The 19,527-nt window shown below is 38.1% G+C and overlaps 1 long non-coding RNA gene across 1 annotated transcript in view; it reads right to left on the bottom strand.

Annotated features, from left to right (window-relative positions):
* The window catches only part of LOC143662930 (uncharacterized), a 29,861-nt gene extending 12,607 nt beyond the window's left edge, over positions 1 to 17,254 (bottom strand). The window contains exon 1 of the long non-coding RNA XR_013165673.1: positions 17,123 to 17,254. This is a non-coding gene — a long non-coding RNA (uncharacterized LOC143662930). The remainder of the gene's footprint in view (positions 1 to 17,122) is intronic.
* Between the last annotated feature and the right edge of the window lie 2,273 nt (positions 17,255 to 19,527).

Here is a 19,527-nt window from a genome sequence, read left to right as displayed (position 1 = left end):
AAGGCTGATAACATTTGGGGTTTCTCTCTCAGCTGGAAAGGTATGGCAATATCTGCTAGGTTTCACTATAGGTTTCTTCAATGGCTTCCCTGGGGGTATTTCCTTTATGCATCTCCAAAGATCTCTGGCTGTTTGGGCTGTGTTGGTTCTGGTGGCTCGAAAGCTTTTTCCAAAATGGTTCTTTCTTAAAGGACCCCAGCTTGAATGGGTGGTGACATATCTCCATGAAACCATCCAATCAAAAGTTACCACCTATGACTGGGTGGGCCACATCTCCATGGAAACAATCAGAAAGATCCCACCCAGCAATATTAAATGAGGATTGAAAGACATGACTTTTCTAGGGTACATAATAGCTTCAAACTAGGACATCCTCTGAATAAATTCAATTGGTTGTCTAATGACATAAAAGATATCAAGAAGACCCTAGAAGAGCATAAAAAATTTGAAAGAATAAGTAGAGAATAGCAGCTTTCACAGATATAAAAGATACTGCAGACCAAATTAAAATTATGCTAGAGACACACAACAGCAAATTTGAAGAGGCAGAAAAAAGAATAAGTGAACTAAAGGACAGAACAACTGAATTTGAATGCACAAAAGAACAAATGGAAAAAAAGATGGAAAATTTGTAACTGGATCTCAGGGAAATGGTGGATGACATGAAGCCCACAATTATAAGAATCATCAGTGTCCCAGAAGGAGAAGAGAAGAGTAAAGGACCAGGAAGATTAGTTGAGGAGATAAGGAGGAAATACTTCCCAACCCTTATAAGAGAATAAATATGCAAATCAAAGAAGTCCAACAAACCCAAAATAGAATAAATACAAATAGATCCACTCCAAGACACATAACAGTCAGACTGTCAAATGCTGAAGAGAACCAGAAAGTCCTAAAGGCAGCAAACGAAAAGTGATTCATCATATACAAGGGAAGCCACATAAGACTAATCTTGGCTACTAAAACAGGCACCATGGAGGCGAGAAGGCAGTAGTATGATATATTTAAGATTCTGAAAGAGAAAGATTTGCAGACAAGAATTATTTATCCAGCAAAGTTGTCCTTCAAAAGTAAGGAAGATTAAAATTTTCACAGACAAACAAATGCTGAGAGAATTTGTTAACAAGAGACCTGACCTACAATAAATAGTAAAGGGGATTCTGTTGGGTGAAAAAAAAATAAGACAGAAGAGGAAGTCTGGAGGAGAGCACAGAATTGAAGCGCATCAGTAAGGATAACTTAAAAGATAAAAAGAAAGAAAGTAAAAAATAAATAGCTCTGAAAAATAAAAACTAAAGTATAAGATGATACATTCAAGAACTGCTTTTACAGTAATAGCTTTGAATTATAATAGATTAACTAATCAATTAAAAGATACAGATTGGCAGAATGGACTAAAAATATTACCCATCTATATGCTGCTTGCAAGAGACTCATCTTAGACCCAAGGATACAATAGAGTGAAGATGAAAAGATGGAAAAAGATGTTTTATGCAAGCTTTAACCAGAAGAAAGCAGGAAGAGTTATACTAACATTAGACAAAATAGACTTTAAATATTAAGATGTCACAAGAAACAAGGAGACACTACATATTAATAAAAGGGACAATTCATCAAGAAGAAATTCATCAAGAAGAAATTCATCAAGCATAAATATTTATGCTCCCAATCAAGGCGCTTCAAAGTACATGAGGCAAACATTGGCAAAACTGAAGGGAGCGATAGATGTTTCAACAATAATAATGGGTGGCTTCAATACACCCCTCTCTTCTATAGATCAAACCATGTTCAATAAGGAAACAGAGAACCTAAACAGTGTGATAAATGAATTAGACCTAACAGGCATATATAGCTCATTACACCCCAAAACACAAGGATATACATTCTTCTGTATTGCTCATGGAACATTCTCCAAGATAGATCATTTGTTGAGGCACAAAACATGTATGAAAAAATTTTCAAAGATTGAAATTATTCAAAGCTCTTTCTCTGACTACAATGGAATGAAGCTGGAAATGAATACCCACCAAAGAACCAGAACTTACACAAATATATGGAGATCAAATAACACATTCTTAAACAATCAGTCAAAGAAGAAATAGCAAGAGAAATCAGTAAATATCTAGAGACAAATGAAAATGAGAATACAACATATCAGAACTTATGGGATGTGGCAAAGGTTATGCTGAGCAGGAAATTTATCACTCTAAATGCCTATATTAAAAAAGAAGAAAGAACAAAAATCAAAGACTTAACTGCTCACCTGGAGGAACTAAAGAAAGAACAGTAAACTAATCCTAAAGCAAATAGAAGCAGAGAAATAACAAAGATTAAAGATTAAAGCAGAAATAAATGAATTGGAAAACAAAAAAAAATAAGAATAAATAAAACCAAAGTTCTTTGAGAAAATCAATAAAATCAATGAACCTCTAGCTAGGCTGACAAAGGTAAAAAGAGAGAGGATGCAAATAATCAAATTAGAAATGAAAGATGGGTTGTTACCATGGACCCCGAAGAAAAAATCATAAAAGGATACTATGAACAATTATATGCCAACAAACCAGACCACTTAGATGAAATGGACAAATTTCTAGAAATGCAGGAATAACCTAAACTGACACAAGAAGAAATAGAATATCTCAACAAACCAATCATAAGAAAAGAGATCTGATCAATCATCAAAAATCTTCCATCAAAAAAAAGCCCATGGGACCTTCCTGGCAACGTGGGAAAGAAATCCTAGAATGAGCTGAGACTCAGCACCAAGGGATTGAGAAAAACCCTAGAATGAGCTAAGACTCAGCATCAAGGGATTGAGAAAACCTTCTCGACCAAAAGGGGGAAGAGTGAAATGAGACAAAGTGTCAATGGCTGAGAGATTCCAAACAGAGTTCAGAGGTTAACCTGGAAGCTATACTTACGCATTAAGTAGATATCACCTTGTTATTCAAGATGTAGGGGAGAGGCTGGAGGGAACTGCCTGAAAGTGTAGAGCTGTGTTCCAGTTTCTTGACGATAATTGAATAATGATATAGCTTTCACAATGTGACTGTGTTATTGTGAAAACCTTGTGTCTGATGCTACTTTTATCTACCTTGTCAACAGATGAGTAGAACATATGGAATAAAAATAAATAATAGGGGGAACAAATGTTAAATAAATTTAGTTTAAAATGCTAGTGATCAGTGAAAGGGAGGGGTAAGGGGTATGGTATGTATAATTTTTTTTTCTATTTTCATTTTATTTCTTTGTCTGAATAGATGCAAACGTTCCAATGAATGATCATGATGATGAATATGCAACTATGTGATGATACTGTGAATTACTGATTGCATATGTAGAATGGAATGATCAAAATAGGAATGTTTGCGTTTATTATGTGTTTTTTGGTATTTAAAAAAATAAAACAAAATAAATTTTTTTAATAAAAAGAAAGAAAAAAGAGAGAGAGAGAAAAGAGAGGAGAGAGAGAGAGAGAGAGAGAGAGAGAGAGAGAGAGAGAGAGAGAGAGAGAGAGAGAAAGAAAGAAAGAAAGAAAGAAAGAAAGAAAGAAAGAAAGAAAGAAAGAAAGAAAGAAAGAAAGAAAAAGATGAAAAGAAAAGAAAGAAAGAAAGAAAAAGAAAGAAAGAAAAACCCACGGGCCAGATGGTTTCACAGGGGAATTTTATCAAATATTCCAAAAAGAACTAATATCAATCCTGCTCAAACTCTTCCAAAAAATTGAGAAAGAAGAAATACTACTTAACTTATTTTATGAAGCTAACATCACTTTAATAACAAAACTGATTAAAGATGCTACAAGAAAGGAAAATATAAGTCAATCTTCCTAATGAATATAGATTCAAAAATTCTCAACGAAATACTTGCAAATCAAATCTAATGACACATTAAAAGAATTACACACCACAACCAAGTTGTGTTCATACCAGGCATGCAAGGGTGGTTCAACACAAGAAAATAAATCAATGTAATATCACACATTAACAAATCAAAAGGGAAAAATTGCCTGATCATCTTGATTGATGCTGAAAAAGCATTCAACAAAATTCAGTTTACTTTTCTGATAAAAACACTTCAAAAGGTAGGAATAGAAGGAAACTTCCTTGATACGATAAAGGGCATATATGAAAAACTCACAGCCAACATCATACTTGACAATGAGAGACTGAAAGCATTCCCCTTAAGATCAAGAACAAGACAAGGGTACTATCATGCTTAGGTTCATGCATCAACTTGGCCAAGTGGTGGTACCTGTTTGTCTGGTAGGGAAAGTGCTGGTCTGTCTGTTGCAATGAGGACATTTCATAGAATTAAATCATGATCATGTCAGCTGTATCCACAGCTGATTCCATTTGTAATCAGCCAAGGGCAGCGTCTTCTGCAATGAGTGATGCTTAATCTAATCACTGGAAGCCTTTTAAAGAGAATTCAGAAGAGACAGGCTCTCTTCCTGCTTTGGCTGGCAAGCCTCTCCTGTGGAGTTCATCCAGACCCTCCATTGGAATCATTGGCTTCACAGCCTGCCCTGCAGATTTTGGATTCTGTGTTCCCATGGTCACGTGAGACACTTTTATAAATTTTATATTTGTGAGTGTTCCCTATTGATCCTGTTTCTCTATAGAACCCTAACTAATACAGGTACCCACTGTAACCACTATTATTCAGCATTGTGCTAGAAGTTTTAGCTAGAGCAATAAAGCAAGAAAAATAAATAAAATGCATCCAAAACAGAGAAGAAAATAGTAAAATTTTCATTATTTGCAGATGACACGATCCTATACTTGGAAAATCCTGAGAAGTCTACAACAAAACTACTTGAGTAAATATTTGAGTAATGAAGAGATATTCATCTTCATTAGCTATAAGGGAAATGCAAATCAAAACTATAATGAGATATCTCCCACCTATAAGAATGGCTGCTATTAAAACAGACAGGAAACTACAAATGTGGGAGAGGATCTGGAGAATTTGGAACACTTGTTCACTGTTGGTGGGAATGTGTAATGGTACAATCACTGTGGAAGACAGTTTTGTGGTTCCTTAGAAAACCAAATACTGAGTTTCTCTACAACCTGGCAATACCAATACTCTGTATATAACCAGAAGACCTGAAAACAGTGACAGAAACAGACATTTGCAGACCAACATTCATAGTGGCATTATTCACAATTGTGGAAAGATGGAAACAATCCAAGTGCCCATCGACAGATAAGTGGATAAACAAAATGTGGTATATGTATATATGATGGAATATTATGCAGCAATAAGATGAAATGAGGTCCTGAAACATATGACAGCATGGATGAACTTTGTGGGCATAATTATCAGTGAAATAAGTCAGACACAAAAGGCAGAGATTGTATAATTTCACTAATATGACCTTGGTAAAGGTAAACTCACAGTCTTTTAATGTTGAATATTAGGGGATCTAACGATACACAGAAACTAGAGATGGGTGAACAGTTACCTAATGAGGTTGAACTTAAATGTATGGGAATGGATAGAAGTGATGGTATTTCATTAGTGGTTTTGTAAGTAATATAGCCATATTGAAGGTGAATATGATGGAATGAGGATGTTTAGAGTCATGTATCTCATTGATTAACACTACAAATATAAATAAATTCTGACATGAATTACTTCAAAGGTATGAATCTTGTACATAGAGTCAATAATAGAGGGGTATAGGTGAAAACTACTATTGCATGCTATGGTCTAAATTTAACAGGAAGACCACACAAGTACCATAACAATACTAGGGGTAAGTAATTTGGGGGCGGGGAGGCAGAAGTTAAGGGGAGTTGTAGATTTTCTTTTTGGTAAGGGTGTGTTATTCTGTTATTTTTCTCTTTGGAACAATGAAAATTTTCTAGAATGAAGAATGATGATTGCACAACTAAGTGAGGATACTGTGAGACATGGATTGTTTATTTTGGACATTATTCCTGATGCCTGATGGATGAAGATGGCCAAAGGGTATAATGACTGAGAAGCAGAGAGGAGAACTATAGTGTACACATATGATGAATATTCTGTGACTATAGAAAGGAACAAAGTTGTAAAGCATGCAACAAGGTCAGAGAAGGTTGAGGACATTATATGGTGCAAAATAAGCCAGAAACAAAAGGACAAATATTGTATGGTCTCTTTTAGAGAATACTTATAAGAAAATTGGGGCCTAGCATGTAAAACCCCTATGGCAGTCACATTTATTCCTGAGCTTTAAGTGTTATTTCTAGATTCTGAGATACTGTGCTATATATGTATGACCTGATATTTCCCTGGAAATTTGGGTTCCAGAGTTGGAGTTCTGCAGCTCTGAAAGTCAGCATTGTTACATACAACAATGGTTAAAGAAACCAAAAAAAAAAAAAAAAATAGGTCAGGCTTCAATTAGAGATAAGAACAAAGTCTATCTGATTTTGTTCTTAAGGTAGATTAGAATACAGGATGACATTGTCTGTATTTTAGAACTTCACCTACTATATGGGACCAAAGGAAAAGAGTTTTATTTTGTTCAAAACCTAAATTTTCTTTAGCACCAATCTAACTCTACCTGTCTGAATAGATCATTTAAACAACCCAAACACATGGAGCTCAGAATGGGGATGAGGACTTGTAATTCTGTATAGCTTAATGTTATATCTGGATACATTCCAGAGTATATTGGGCAGATAATTGAAAAGTATTGTCAATGTCCCTTGAGGGGGAAAATCCACCTGGGAAACCTCTGATATACTCTCAAACACTAGGGACCCCCAAGTTAATAGGCTAAGAACTTGAACTTGAGGCTTGCTCTTATGAAACTTATTTCTGTAGTGGAGAAGCTAAGCCTACCTATAATTATGTCTAAGAATTACTTCCAGAGAACCTCTTCTGTTGCTCAGAAATGGCTTCTCTTTCTATAAATCCAACTTTGCAAGTAAAATCATTACCCTCCCTGCTACAAGGGACATGACGTCCAGGGATGTGAGTCTCCCTGGCCATGTGGGACGTGACTCCCAGGGATGTGCCTGGCCCTAGCACCATGGGATTGACAATGCTTTCCTGACCTATAGGGGGAAAAGAAATGTAATAAAATGAGGTATCAGTGGCTAAGAGAGTTCAAACAGAGTGGAGAGGTTATTCTGCAGGCTATTCTTACACAAGCTTCAGCTAGATATTGCTAATTGCATGATTTGCCAAACCCCAATATCACTCCTGTTAACCCTGAAGAACACCCAGGGCTCTATCTGAGATCCTACCAACGTTTCATGCACTGAGTTTACTTTCCAGAAACCTAAAGCCTTCAGATGGTTTCTAGGCCAGATAAGTTTTGAAACTCAGAGGTTCTAGTCTCTCCAAGGACATCAACCTGTTGCATTCCCCTATCCCATATTGTTGACACCCCTTTCCAACATAAAAAAAAGTTAGAATTGGCATAGCCCAAATATTCCTACGGATTGGGAGAAGGATCAAAGGAGAAGGATTTATAACAGAGAAGTTAGGATTTAACAAATGTATATGACTATTGAATCATTATATTGATACATCTTTTTAGTCTCCAGTGTCTTGGAGCAGCTAGATGGAAAAACCTGAAACTGTGGAACTGTAACCCATACTAAACTTTGAAATCTGTTTTATAACTACTCGTTAAAATGTATTTTGAAATGTATTGCTTTTATGTACGTATTTTATATTTCACAATAAAAAATGTTAAAAAAATTATACTGTAGCATCACAACTAAGTTTCATTATGTATCTTTTTCCTGCTAGACAGTAAATTCCATAAAGGTAGAAGCATGTGTGTCTTGTTCAATGCTTTGTGTCAGGTGCTTGACATATAGTAGGTGCTCAATAAATATCTGTTGAAGAAATGGGTAACTGTGCTGGTTTGAAAGGAAGTATGCCTCCTAGAAAAGCCATGTTTTAATCAAAATATCATTTCTTAAAGGTAGAATAATCTCTATTCAATAGTATGTTTGAAACTGTAATCAGATCATCTCCCTGGATGATGTGATTTAGTCAAGAATGGTTGATAAACTGGATTAGGGGACGACATGTCTCCACCCATTTGGGTGGGTCTTGACTGGTTTATTGGAGTCCTATAAAAGAGGAAATATTTTGGAGAATGAGAGATTCAGAGAGAGCAGAGGATGCTGCAGCACAAAAAAGCAGAGTCTACAAGACAGCAATCTTTGGAGATGAAGAAGGAAAATGCCTCCCGGGGAGCTTCATGAAGCAGGAAGCCAGGAGAGAAAGTAGCAGATGATGCCTTGCTTGCCATGTGCCCTTCCAACTGAGAGAGAAACCGTGACTGTGTTCACCATGTGCCTTTCCAGATGAGAGAGAAACCCTGAACTTCATCGATCTTCTTGAACCAAGGTATCTTTCCCCGGATGCCTTAAATTGGACATTTCTATAGACTTGTTTTGATTGGGACATTTTCTCGGCCTTAGAACTGTAAGCTAGCAACTCATTAAATTCCCCTTTTTAAAAGCCATTCCGTTTCTGGTATATTGCATTCCAGCAGCTAGCAAACTAGAACAGTAACTAAACGAGATAAAATGAAATTGGATACAGGAGTGTATATGAGGTAAAAGGAGCAGGGAAAGAGAACAGAATAATTGAGGGGGTCACTGCCATGTGGTCAGGTCCAGGATTGTTGCCTTTACCCCATTTCTGCATTCCTACGAGGTAGGGAAGATGGTTTTAGAGATAATATTATGGGATGGGAGGGGCTGTGTATTTTCAGGGCTATGAAAGAGTGGAGGATGAAGACAGAGTAGCAGGCATCAAAGGAGTACGTGGCATCACCAACAGGGGGGTGGAAGACATGATTGAATCTCCCAGGGGAGCACAAATGCCTTGAGGAGGTAGCCCAGGAAAGCAACTCTCAACGACAGGACGCAGTAGGTCCTCCTCTCGTCCTCATACAGTTTTCAGAGGAAAAGAGCTTTGAAACTGACATAAGATTGATGTTAAAAAGGAATAAGTTCTCTCTGTTTTGTTCCTTGCTTAAAATTTCCCATTAATCCCGGTGCCTGACCATGCAAAAAAATAAAAAATAAAAAAATTCTTTCATTAAATTTTTTTAGAAATGAAAAGTACGCCTTTTGGAAAAAAAAATTTCATAAACAGAACTGAGTTTTAAAAACAGAATAACACTACAGTATTAACCAAAAGTTGTTACAAATTAAGTAAAGTTGTCAAACATTAAGTAAAAATTAAGCCAAGATGTTGTTAGGGAGCCTATCAACAGTCAGAGAAGGAAATCAACATAGCCCAGATTGGAGGTAACTGTTGAAAAAATAAAACCATTTCATGTTTTATGCCCAACAATTTGAGACTCCCATAAACCAGTTACAAACTGAATTTCTATCAAAAAAGAAATAAAGAAGCCAAGAAAAAGCATGATAAATAGAAACACAACATAAGATGTCAGAAAGAAGTTCAAACACCTCAACATTCACCAAAAATATAGCTGATTTACAGAAGCAACACTTGACAGAGTTGGTCATTCCCATTTTCTGAAAATGCTTTCTTTTCATGGCTCCCAGCACCCCACACTTTCTATTTGGACAATGGGAAAATCAAGAAAACTGGACTCTCTAGCAGAGACATAATGAAAACAACAACAAAAACAAAAAATGGGACTCTCAAATGTCGGCAACTTGCTGTGTGAATCTGGGGAATTCCTCTCATCTCTGTGGTTCTCAAGTACCTTATATATGGATCAGTGGTTGATCAGGTAGACGCATAAACAAATTAATGATTTAATAAATAAATTGAGTTAACCCAAATGCCTGCAAAACATTTGCTGGAAAATAGGAAAACCTATTTTCCTCCTACCTCACAGGCTGCTCCTTCACTGTCTCCTTCTCTGGACACTTCTCTACTTCCAGTTCTCTAATTATTGTTCCGCATGGTTCAGTCATCCCAGATCCTCTCCTATCTGATTTCCCCAGGGCTTTAAATAATATCTGATGACTCCAAATTCATATTACCAGCTCTTACCTCTTCCTTGAGCTTCAGACCCTTTAGCTAACATCTACCTTGATATCTGCACTTGTTTATCTAACAAGCATATCAAAATTGGTGGAAATAGAACCTTTGGAAATTTGCACCCTATCCCCATTTTCTCCCAATTCTTATCCACCCAGTAGATGGCACCACCGTTTACGCAGTTACTCAGGCCAAATGCTGTACAGTCATCCTTAAAATCTCTTTTTGTCACATGTTTCTGGCCCATGCCTACCTCTTAATCTCCTCTCTTATGATTCCTCCCTTGTTCACTCCATTCCAGATTTCTAGAACACACCAAGCTTGTCTGCACCTCAGGGACTTTGCACATATTTTTTCCTTTACTTAATGGTATTTTGCCTTATCTTCACGTGACATACCCCCTCACTGCAGATTTCTGCTAAAATATTACCTCCTCAGAGAGGCCTTTCTTGATTCCCCCAAAATAAAATAGAACTTTCTGTCCATGTTGTGCTCTATTCTTTCACCGAACTTTATTTCTCTTTGCACTACCTCACATTATATTTCAAATGTATTTAACTAGTTTTTCCTCTGACTACAATGTAAGGTTTAGGAAGGCAGGGGTTTTGTCTTGTTCATTGCCTCTTTTCAGTGACCAGAACAATGTCTGGCATGTAGAAGATACTCAGGTAAATATGTTTGGGATGAATGAATGAATGAATGAATGGGTGAATAAATTAGTGGATGAAAGGAGGCAGACCTGTTAGGAGCTGAAAAAGTAGTGTAGGAGAGATGCAATGGGGGGTTGAACTAGGTCTTTTCAGCAGGGATGGAGAAGCGCGGAAGATAAGGGAAATTAAGATGACCTGGGAGGAAGCATCAGATCAAAGCATCTGGGTTGGGTAACTGGGAGCTTGTTGGTATCATATACCAAGAAAAAAAGGTGATTTCTCCCAGCAGATGTTTTGCAGGCATTTGGGTTAACTCAATTTATTTATTAAATCATTAATTTGTTTATGCATCTATCTGAGCAACCACTGTTCCATATATAAGATAATTAAAAACCACGGAGATGAGAGGATTCCCCCAGATTCACAGAGCAAGTTGCTGAAGTTTGAGAGTTCCATTTGTTGTTGTTGTTTTCATTATGTCTCAGCTAGAGAGCCCAGTTTTCTTGACTTTCCGATTGTCCAAAATACTTGAATAAGTTTTTAGAGGCTTCTGCCTGTGAATGTCAGAGTTAAGAAACTGACTGGAGGTCTTCCTGGTTATATCCAATTCCTGGTTAATGCCAGAGATTTTGTCATCCCAATAGAAGTGAAGCCAAGCTTTCTCCCCCAGATTTTGCTGCTACTTGAGCTCAGTTTCTTTGCCAGCAGAGAATGGGCTAGTGAAGCTGTGGGTGTGTCAAGATGCATATCTAAGTAATGATAGCCCAGAACTTGAAAAAACAAAAGACTCAGTGAATTATTATTCATCTTTCTTCAGTAATATAAAGAAAAGAATCCCATCTCATTGCACCAGCCAGACTGTCAGAGATGATGAGGCAAGAACTAGACAGAAGACATCTTTAAAAAGTAAAAATTCTAGCATTCCTTTAATATGCAATCTATAAAGTGTTTTTAAATAAATTGAGTTAACCCAAATGCCTGCAAAACATCTGCTGGAAAATAGGAAAAGGTGCATTGGAGCTTCACAGTTACTCTTTGAAGCAGATATTTTGTTCCAAATTTACAGGAAAGGAAACTGAAGATCAGAGATATTAAATCACTTCTCCAAGTTCCATACCTAGTAAATTACAGAGCACAATCCAAACCCATGACTCCTGATTTCTAATCATGAGCACTCTTCTCTAGCTACCAGGTTCTAAACATCAAGTCTGGGCTGTCTAAATCAGAATGACTTGTGGAGTTTGTTAAAAATACAGAATTCCTGGCTATCCTCTCAAAAGATCCGATTCAATAGATGTGGAGTGGAGCTCTGAAATTTGATATTTGGAAGGCACCCTGTAGATACTCCTGTTCTGCCAGGAAGTTAACTAAGCCCTGCGATGATTAGTAAATTATGCTGGATCTAAGGGCTACAACGGGACAAAATAGTAGGGAACTAGATTGACCCAGTTTCTACCCTTATGGAACTTCTAGTCTTTTAGATGAGACAAACGTACAGAAAAATAATAAAAATAAACAGATAATCTAAAATTATGATATATATAGGGGATGATTAGAAGAGGGTGATTAGAAAGAAAGAAAGAAAAGAAAAACAATACCTGATTTAGATAGGGGCAACTGGGATATGTCCTATAAGAAAATGGCATTTGAGTAGAGACCAGTAAGGATGGAATAGACTAGCTGGGCAAAGGGGAAGGCAGGGATTTTCAGGCAGAAAGAAGTGTGGCCTGCAGTAGAAAGAATTTAGTGTGTCTGAGAAACTGGAAGAAGGCCAGCATGGCTGAAGGCCAATGAGCAAAAGAGGATTTAGATATAAGGCAAGGTAGTTACAGTGGGTGAGGCCACATAATCCAAGGCTTTATGAACTCTGGTAAGAGATTTAGATTTTATTTTAAGTACAATGGAAAGCCAATCAAGGAATGCAGTAGGAGAATAGCAATCAGATTTGCATATTTAAAAGACTTGCCTGAAGAATGGGGAAGGGGAGAGAGACAAGAGGGGATTCGGAGGGCCCATTAGATGCTTAGGCCCATTAGATGCCTATAGCAGGAGTCCAGTTGAAAGACAAAGCACTTCACTACAGCCACATAGTTATAGTGTGGTGATAGTGTGGTTATAGTGAAGGTAGAAAGAAGTGGATGGATTCAAGATGTATTTTGATGGGAGAATGGACAAAAAGAAAGGGAGTGGTTATCAAGGATGGTGTTTGATTTCTGTCATAAATTACTGGAATCCTGAATGCATTGAGAAGCCATTTATTGAGCCAGGCCAGTATGGAGAAGTTTATTAGGTAACACAGAAAGAATGAGACTTTAGTTTCTGTCTATTAGACGCTCAAGTGGATATGTCAGGTCTTGGTTGGAGAAAAAACTGTTGACCCTGTCAGCATAGAGATGGAAGTTACGGCCATAGAAGTGCATGAGCTCATTTGGGAGGAGAATTCATGGCAAGATCAGGAGAGAGCAAGACACAGGCTGCAGAAAGGGACTGATCGGGAGGTCAACAAGTATCCAACCCAGACTCGGGTGTCACTGCTTCTTACTCTACAAGAGGCCAAGGTAAAGTGACTGTGAGCACTTATTGCCCTCTAGTTAAGTGTCTTGTTCATTTTTCTACATTTCTCAGTGGTCTATCAGCTCTTCAAGTTTGAAGGATGGGATCATAGATCATTCATCCTGAAAACCTCCACACCTAACACACTGGAAATCTAAAATGAACCAGGCTCTGTGCTAAAAGTCTTACATTCACCATATCATTGAATGCTCCCAAATTATATTATCCACCTTTTACAGAAGAAGAAACTTGAACTTAGAAAAGTTATTTGACTAAGCTCACATGGTAAGGTCACTTTTAGAAGCAAAGTCTATCAGAATGACAAGATGACCTTCCAAGTCCACTGGAAGAGATTGTCATGACAATAGCTGTGATAAATGTCTTCTGGTATCTTCTGTTGTACAGCAGTTTTGCATATAGATAGTGTACATTTTATCAGTCTTTATGTTATGATTTATGTACTGTATATCTTATTTAAGAAATCTCTCCCTACTCCAATATCATAAAGATGTTCTCTTGCATTATCTTCAAAAAGTTTTAAATATTTTTTTTTTAGTTCACCTAAAATGTATTTGTGTTAGTGGCATGAAGCAGATAACTGACTTTATTTATATTTGTGTGTGGATAGTAAACTGTACCAGGACCATTTATTAAAGGTTCCTTCCTTCCCCCATTGATTTATAATGCCACATCTGACATTCACTCACTCACTCAGATTCTCTTTTAGTCACTGGAGAAAATATTCAAATCCAGAAGGCTAGAAAGATCCAGGCACAGTTGTGAAACCTGAAAAGATTTTAGTATACCAGAAACAGTTATATAGTATAACAATAAATAATATGTATTCTCATTTTTTTTAGGTTCAATTTAGGCAATCCTAAATCCAGGAAGTCTCCTAAGATCTTCCCAACCTCAATTAATTCCTGTTTTTGTTTTCTTCTTGTTTCTTTATTGATGCACTTACGGCAGCCTATGAAATTTCTACTATGACATTGGTCACATTGTGTCACTGCCTGTTTACATATTTTTTTCCTCAACAACAAAAAAGAACATCTCAAGAGCAGAGATCTTGCCTTATTTATTGCAGATTCTAGGACAGTGCTTAGGTTCCAATTCATATCTGTTAAAAAAATTAATATGTAACAGTCTAGTTATACCTATTTAACTTCAGAGTTATGAGGTACACTGCAATCTTGCTATTGGCTGATTGCAAACACAGATGGAATCCAAAGAATGAAGCAGAGAAAATTTACACCCCCACAAGTTCCTTTCTCAATGGCGTGCTCCAGCAAAAGTAGGGAAAGGGAAAGGTATGAGATGCCGGCAAAGGAGGATTCTATGCAGGAGAGCAGCAAAGAGAATTCCCCCGTCAGCAGCCTTGCTATAGGTCTAGAGAGCAGCCTGTGTAGATTGGAGTAGGAGGACAGAATCCTGGAGAGCAATTTCCATGTTTAAACAAAAAAAAGTTGGGGGTGGGGCGGGAATGATGAGATAAATAAAGTATCTAATATGAGAGTGTTTGGAAACAAATCAAAGGATAGGTAGATGGAAGAGCCAGTGACTAAGACTATTTAACAATAAAGAATTGTTAATTTATTTGAAAAAAAATGAATCCTTTGAGAACAGTGGAGGCAGCATAAAGAAGTGGAAAAGATCATGCTTCTTGGTAACAGACAGTCTGGTGATGGAATTCTAGTTCAGTCCCATTACCAGCGGTAATTTCGGGCAAGTTTTTTTAAACACATCTGAGCCTCAGTTTCTCATCTGTAAAATAAGACAAATAACAGTACCTATTTCACAGGTTTTGGGCAATAAATAAATGGGATAATTTATTTAAAGCCCTTAGAACAGTTCCTAACCCATAGTAAGCTCTCAAAACAGTTGAATGAATATTGTAATTCTTAACAGAAGTCTCAAAAATGTAATTATAAAAATCACAATTCTAAATTATTTTTCTAGACCATTGGTTTAAAATTCTGGGGAAAAATATAATTAGGCAGTGATTATCTCTCCAACCTGCTGCAGGAATATTTTTCCCTAATTACAATGTAGATTTCATTAGCTGGTTCTGCAACATTCAGTCCAGGACACAAAAAGCCCACTGGACAAATTATCACCTTGGACTGGGCACAGAGCCCTTCATTTAAGCGACTCTTGGGGCATGTCATCATCATCTGTAAAAGTCTGGATGGCAGGTGTAATTTGGGGAACCTGGGAGGTTGAAGAACGGGTTGTTAAACCAAGTGATACAGAAGTAAGAATATGGAAGATTTGGCTTTGAGTTCTCGTCATTCCATCTGCTGGGATTGCCATCTTGAGCAGGTCACTTATCTTTCCTTCCCCCTCTCCCTCTCTTCATCCCTCCATCCTTTCCTTCCTTCCATTCAATAAACATTTACTAAGCACTTAAGTATGTGACGGGTGCTGTGCTAGACCCTGGGGAAAGAGATGAGCGATTTCTGCCCTCAGGAGTTTACTCTCTAGTAGGAGAGCGAAGACAATTTCATATCCTAGTAGTAATCACTGGAATTAAGTCCATCGTATCATGAGATTTAGTCTTGCGTTGGGACCTGGGAAGTTAGAGGAAACTTGCTGGAGAAGTTAATGCTGAGTCGGTCAGGAGGAAAGACCAGAAACAAAATTCCAGGTAGAGAGAACAACACACAAATGGGGACAGAGGGCACAATAGCACATTGCAAATAGCTGAGTAAGGCTGCCACATGGATTGCTAGTTAGGGAATGAGGAATAATGAACTCAGAAAGGAGAGCTGAGTTCAGAACAGAAGTAGCCGCAATGAGCTAAAGAATTTGGAATCTGTTCTAATGATAATGGAACATCGAATGGTTTTAGGTAAAAAGGGACACTATGAGATTGGGGGTTTATGAAGACCATACTGTCAGTACTTATATGTGGTTTGGAAGAGGAGGGGACCTGGAGCTGGGGGCGGGTTGATGGGGGGGATGAGTGTGTCAAGACAGGAGGCATAAATACCAGCCCAGGACAGATGATGGAGCCCTGGGCTAACACAGTGCAAGTGGTTAGAGAGGAAGGACTGAGAGATGCGGTGTGAAGAGGTCATCTCACAGTCTGATGGCATGCAGGAAGGGAGGGAGAAGGAGGAGAGCAGGCTGTCTCTTATTTTTTGGCTGGGTGACCAACTAGGTGGTGGTGGTACCATCTGAGATGGCCAATTCTGGAGGGTGAACAGGTTCTGGTATGGATCAGGTGACGGGGGATAGGGTGGTGTCAGTAAGTTCCTGTTTAAACACGTGGTGTCTGGGATGCTTGTGGATCATCCCAAGCATGATGTTGTGTACCTGTCTGGAATATGAGTCTAGAGTGTAGGAGCTATTCGTACTGGAAATGTTTCCTCATCTACACCAAGGAAAAACAACATCAACCTTCCTTGCAGGGTCATAGTGAGGATTCAGTGGCACAACGGACATGAAGATATTTTGTAAACTAAAAAGTGTTTTGTTGTTGTATGAGTTCGGGTGGATACTCATAAGCAGCTCAGTTTTAAGACCCCAGCTTTCTATTTACTGAAAAGATGTTTTCTGTGCACCTGCCATGTCCCAAGCACTGTGGGGGACTTCTTATAGTCTAGCGGAAGAGTTATGAATAAAGTGTAATATGAAATGTAAGGGAAACTGGTTATCCTAGAGATGTAAGAGAGTGTGTTTTACCAGCTTGAGGGGGCAACTTCCAGCAGATTCTCACTGTGCATCAAAACACGAGGGCAAGGACTTTGCGTCCTAGGCCTCTTCCTCCCTGATAGGCACCTAAGATCCCACCTTATGTTTCTCCTCATAGGAAATCCTTGTGCTCCCACAATTGAGAAATATAATTCTTAACCCCCATAAGTGGAAGCCAAACCCTTGTCCCAAATTTCTTTCCCTGGAAGAGAAACTCTTACATGTAAAGCACTATATACCTGTGTGGTGATATTGTCCCAGTTTCTTGAAAGTCTGAAAGTGAACAAAGATACACGTGTCTTTCTTGCCTTCATTACCTGGGATTGGGACTCATTTCCCCAGGCCTTCCACTGTGTTGCCCCTTGTCTGTTTCTCAGTTGCAAAGGCTTATAGGGTTGTGCACAGGTATTGAGACTTTATGACATCAGGGAGTTTTGTCTACCAAGGTAGCCAAGCCCATGCTTACCTTCCTACTCTCGCTCCCTGATGTACTTCTCTTCGAATTAGAATTATAGGTTCGCAATTTAAGCTTGGGAGCATGTGCCTGCCCTATGTTTTGTCAGGCCCCACTGGTATTGAAGGATGTTGGGGGTAATTTACCCGTCTGTTCTCTGGTGGGCACTAGGCTCATTTTATGGATCACCTTGACACCCCTTGCCACACCTGCCTCCATAGGTGTGAACACCAGCATGGTTATATCCTCCCTCATGTAGAGTGTGTTTGCAGCTATTTCACTCCATCCTGGTGGTTTGTATCTTTACATTTTGGACTTTCCTCATTCTTGGGGCTTCCTCTTATTCCCACCTCTTGGCCAGATTTAATAAAGGAGAGAGGTTGGGATTCTGTCTGGTTAGGCTTAGATTAGTGGATTTTCGCAAAGAGTAGCCAATGACCAAACTTGGTCCAACGGGTTCTCATTCTCATTTCCTGGGTCTTGCAACCTTAGTCAGTGCTCTCTGTACCAGAGATACTAATAATATTAAATTTTCACAATGGGATCATTAGAGGGATACCCACCCCAATCTAGCTGTAGGTTCTCTTCACTTCCAAACCATACATCCCAATGCTCACAGCATGATCTTTATAAAGCACCAATGTCATGGTCTTCTTAGTCTCCTTTATATCATTCAATGCCCCATTGTCATAGGACAATGAAGAATAAGGCTGCTTTCCCAGACTAGTCAGGAAAAGCTCTGACTCAGAACAGCACATTCCGCTCACCCCCCCACCCCCGATTTTTCAATGCAGAGCCAGTCAATCCTTGTCCAGCTACCTATATTAATAAGGCTGTGACAGATTCATAGAAAACTTCCTTTGTTCTATCTCCTCCTGCTCACATTTGCATCTGGCTTATTTCATTCAGTTTTGTCTCCTCCAGGTTCATCCATGTCGTTCTATGCCTCAGGACCTCATTTCACCTTATTTCTGCATAATATTCCATCATATGTACATACCACATTTTGTTCATCCATTCATCTATTGATGGGCACTTGGATTGCTTTCACTTTCTAGTAATTGTGAATAGTGCCATTATGAATGTTGGTGTGCAAATGTATGTTTGTGTCACTTCTTTCAACTCTTCTGGGTATATACTAAGTAGCCGTATTGCCAGGTCATAAGACAACTTGATATTTAGCTTTCTGAGGAACCGTCAAACTGTCTTCCAAAGCAGCTGTACCATTATACACTCCCACCAGCGTGCATAAGTCTTGCAATTTCTCCACCTCCTCTCCAACATTTGTAGTTTCCTGATTGTTTAATAGCAGCCATTCTTACAGATGTGAGATGATATCTCATTGTAGTTTTAATATGTATTTCCCTTATAGCTAAAGAAGATGAGCAACTCTTCATGTACTTTTTTGCCATTTGTAGTTGCTCTTCAAGAAAATGTCCATTCACATCTTTTGCCCATTTTAAAATTCGGTCGTTTATTCTGTTGTTGTTGAGTTGTATAATTTCTTTATGCACACGAGATATCAAACCTTTATCTGATGTATGGTTTCCAAATATTTTCTCCCATTGAATTGGCCGCCTCTTCACCTTTTTGACAAAATACTTTGAGCCACAGAAGCTTTTGATTCTGAGGCATTCCCATTTATCTAATTTTACGTTTGTTGCTTGTGCTTTGGGTATAAAGTTCAGGGAAGTACCTTCTATTACTAGGTCTTGAAGATATTTTCCTAAGTTTTCTTCCAGAGTTTTATGGTACAGCCTCCTATATTTAGGTCACTGATCCATTTTGAGTTAACTTTTGTACAAGGTATAAGATATGGGTCCTCTTTCATTCTTTTGACTATTGATATCCAGTTTTTCCAAGCCCATTTATTGAAAATACTATTCTGTCTCAATTCAGTAGATTTGGGAGACTTTTCAAAGATTAATTGACTGTAAATTTGGTGGCCAATCTCACCACTCTCAATTCAGTTCCATTGATCAACACTTCTACTTTTGTGTCAGTACCATGCTGTTTTGACAACTGTGGCTTTGTAGTAAGCTTTAAGTTGGAAAGTGTTAATCCTCTCACTCCACTCTTCTTTTTTTAGAATATCTTAACTGTTCAAGGTTTCTTTGCCTCCTGAATGAATGTGATAACTAGCTTTTCCAAGTCTTCAAAATAGGTTGTTGGAATTTTGCTTGGTATTGC

This window comes from Tamandua tetradactyla, chromosome 2 (genome assembly GCF_023851605.1).
Source record: "Tamandua tetradactyla isolate mTamTet1 chromosome 2, mTamTet1.pri, whole genome shotgun sequence".
NCBI classification, from domain to species: Eukaryota; Metazoa; Chordata; class Mammalia; order Pilosa; family Myrmecophagidae; genus Tamandua; species Tamandua tetradactyla.
This window is presented reverse-complemented; position numbering and strand designations above follow the sequence as displayed.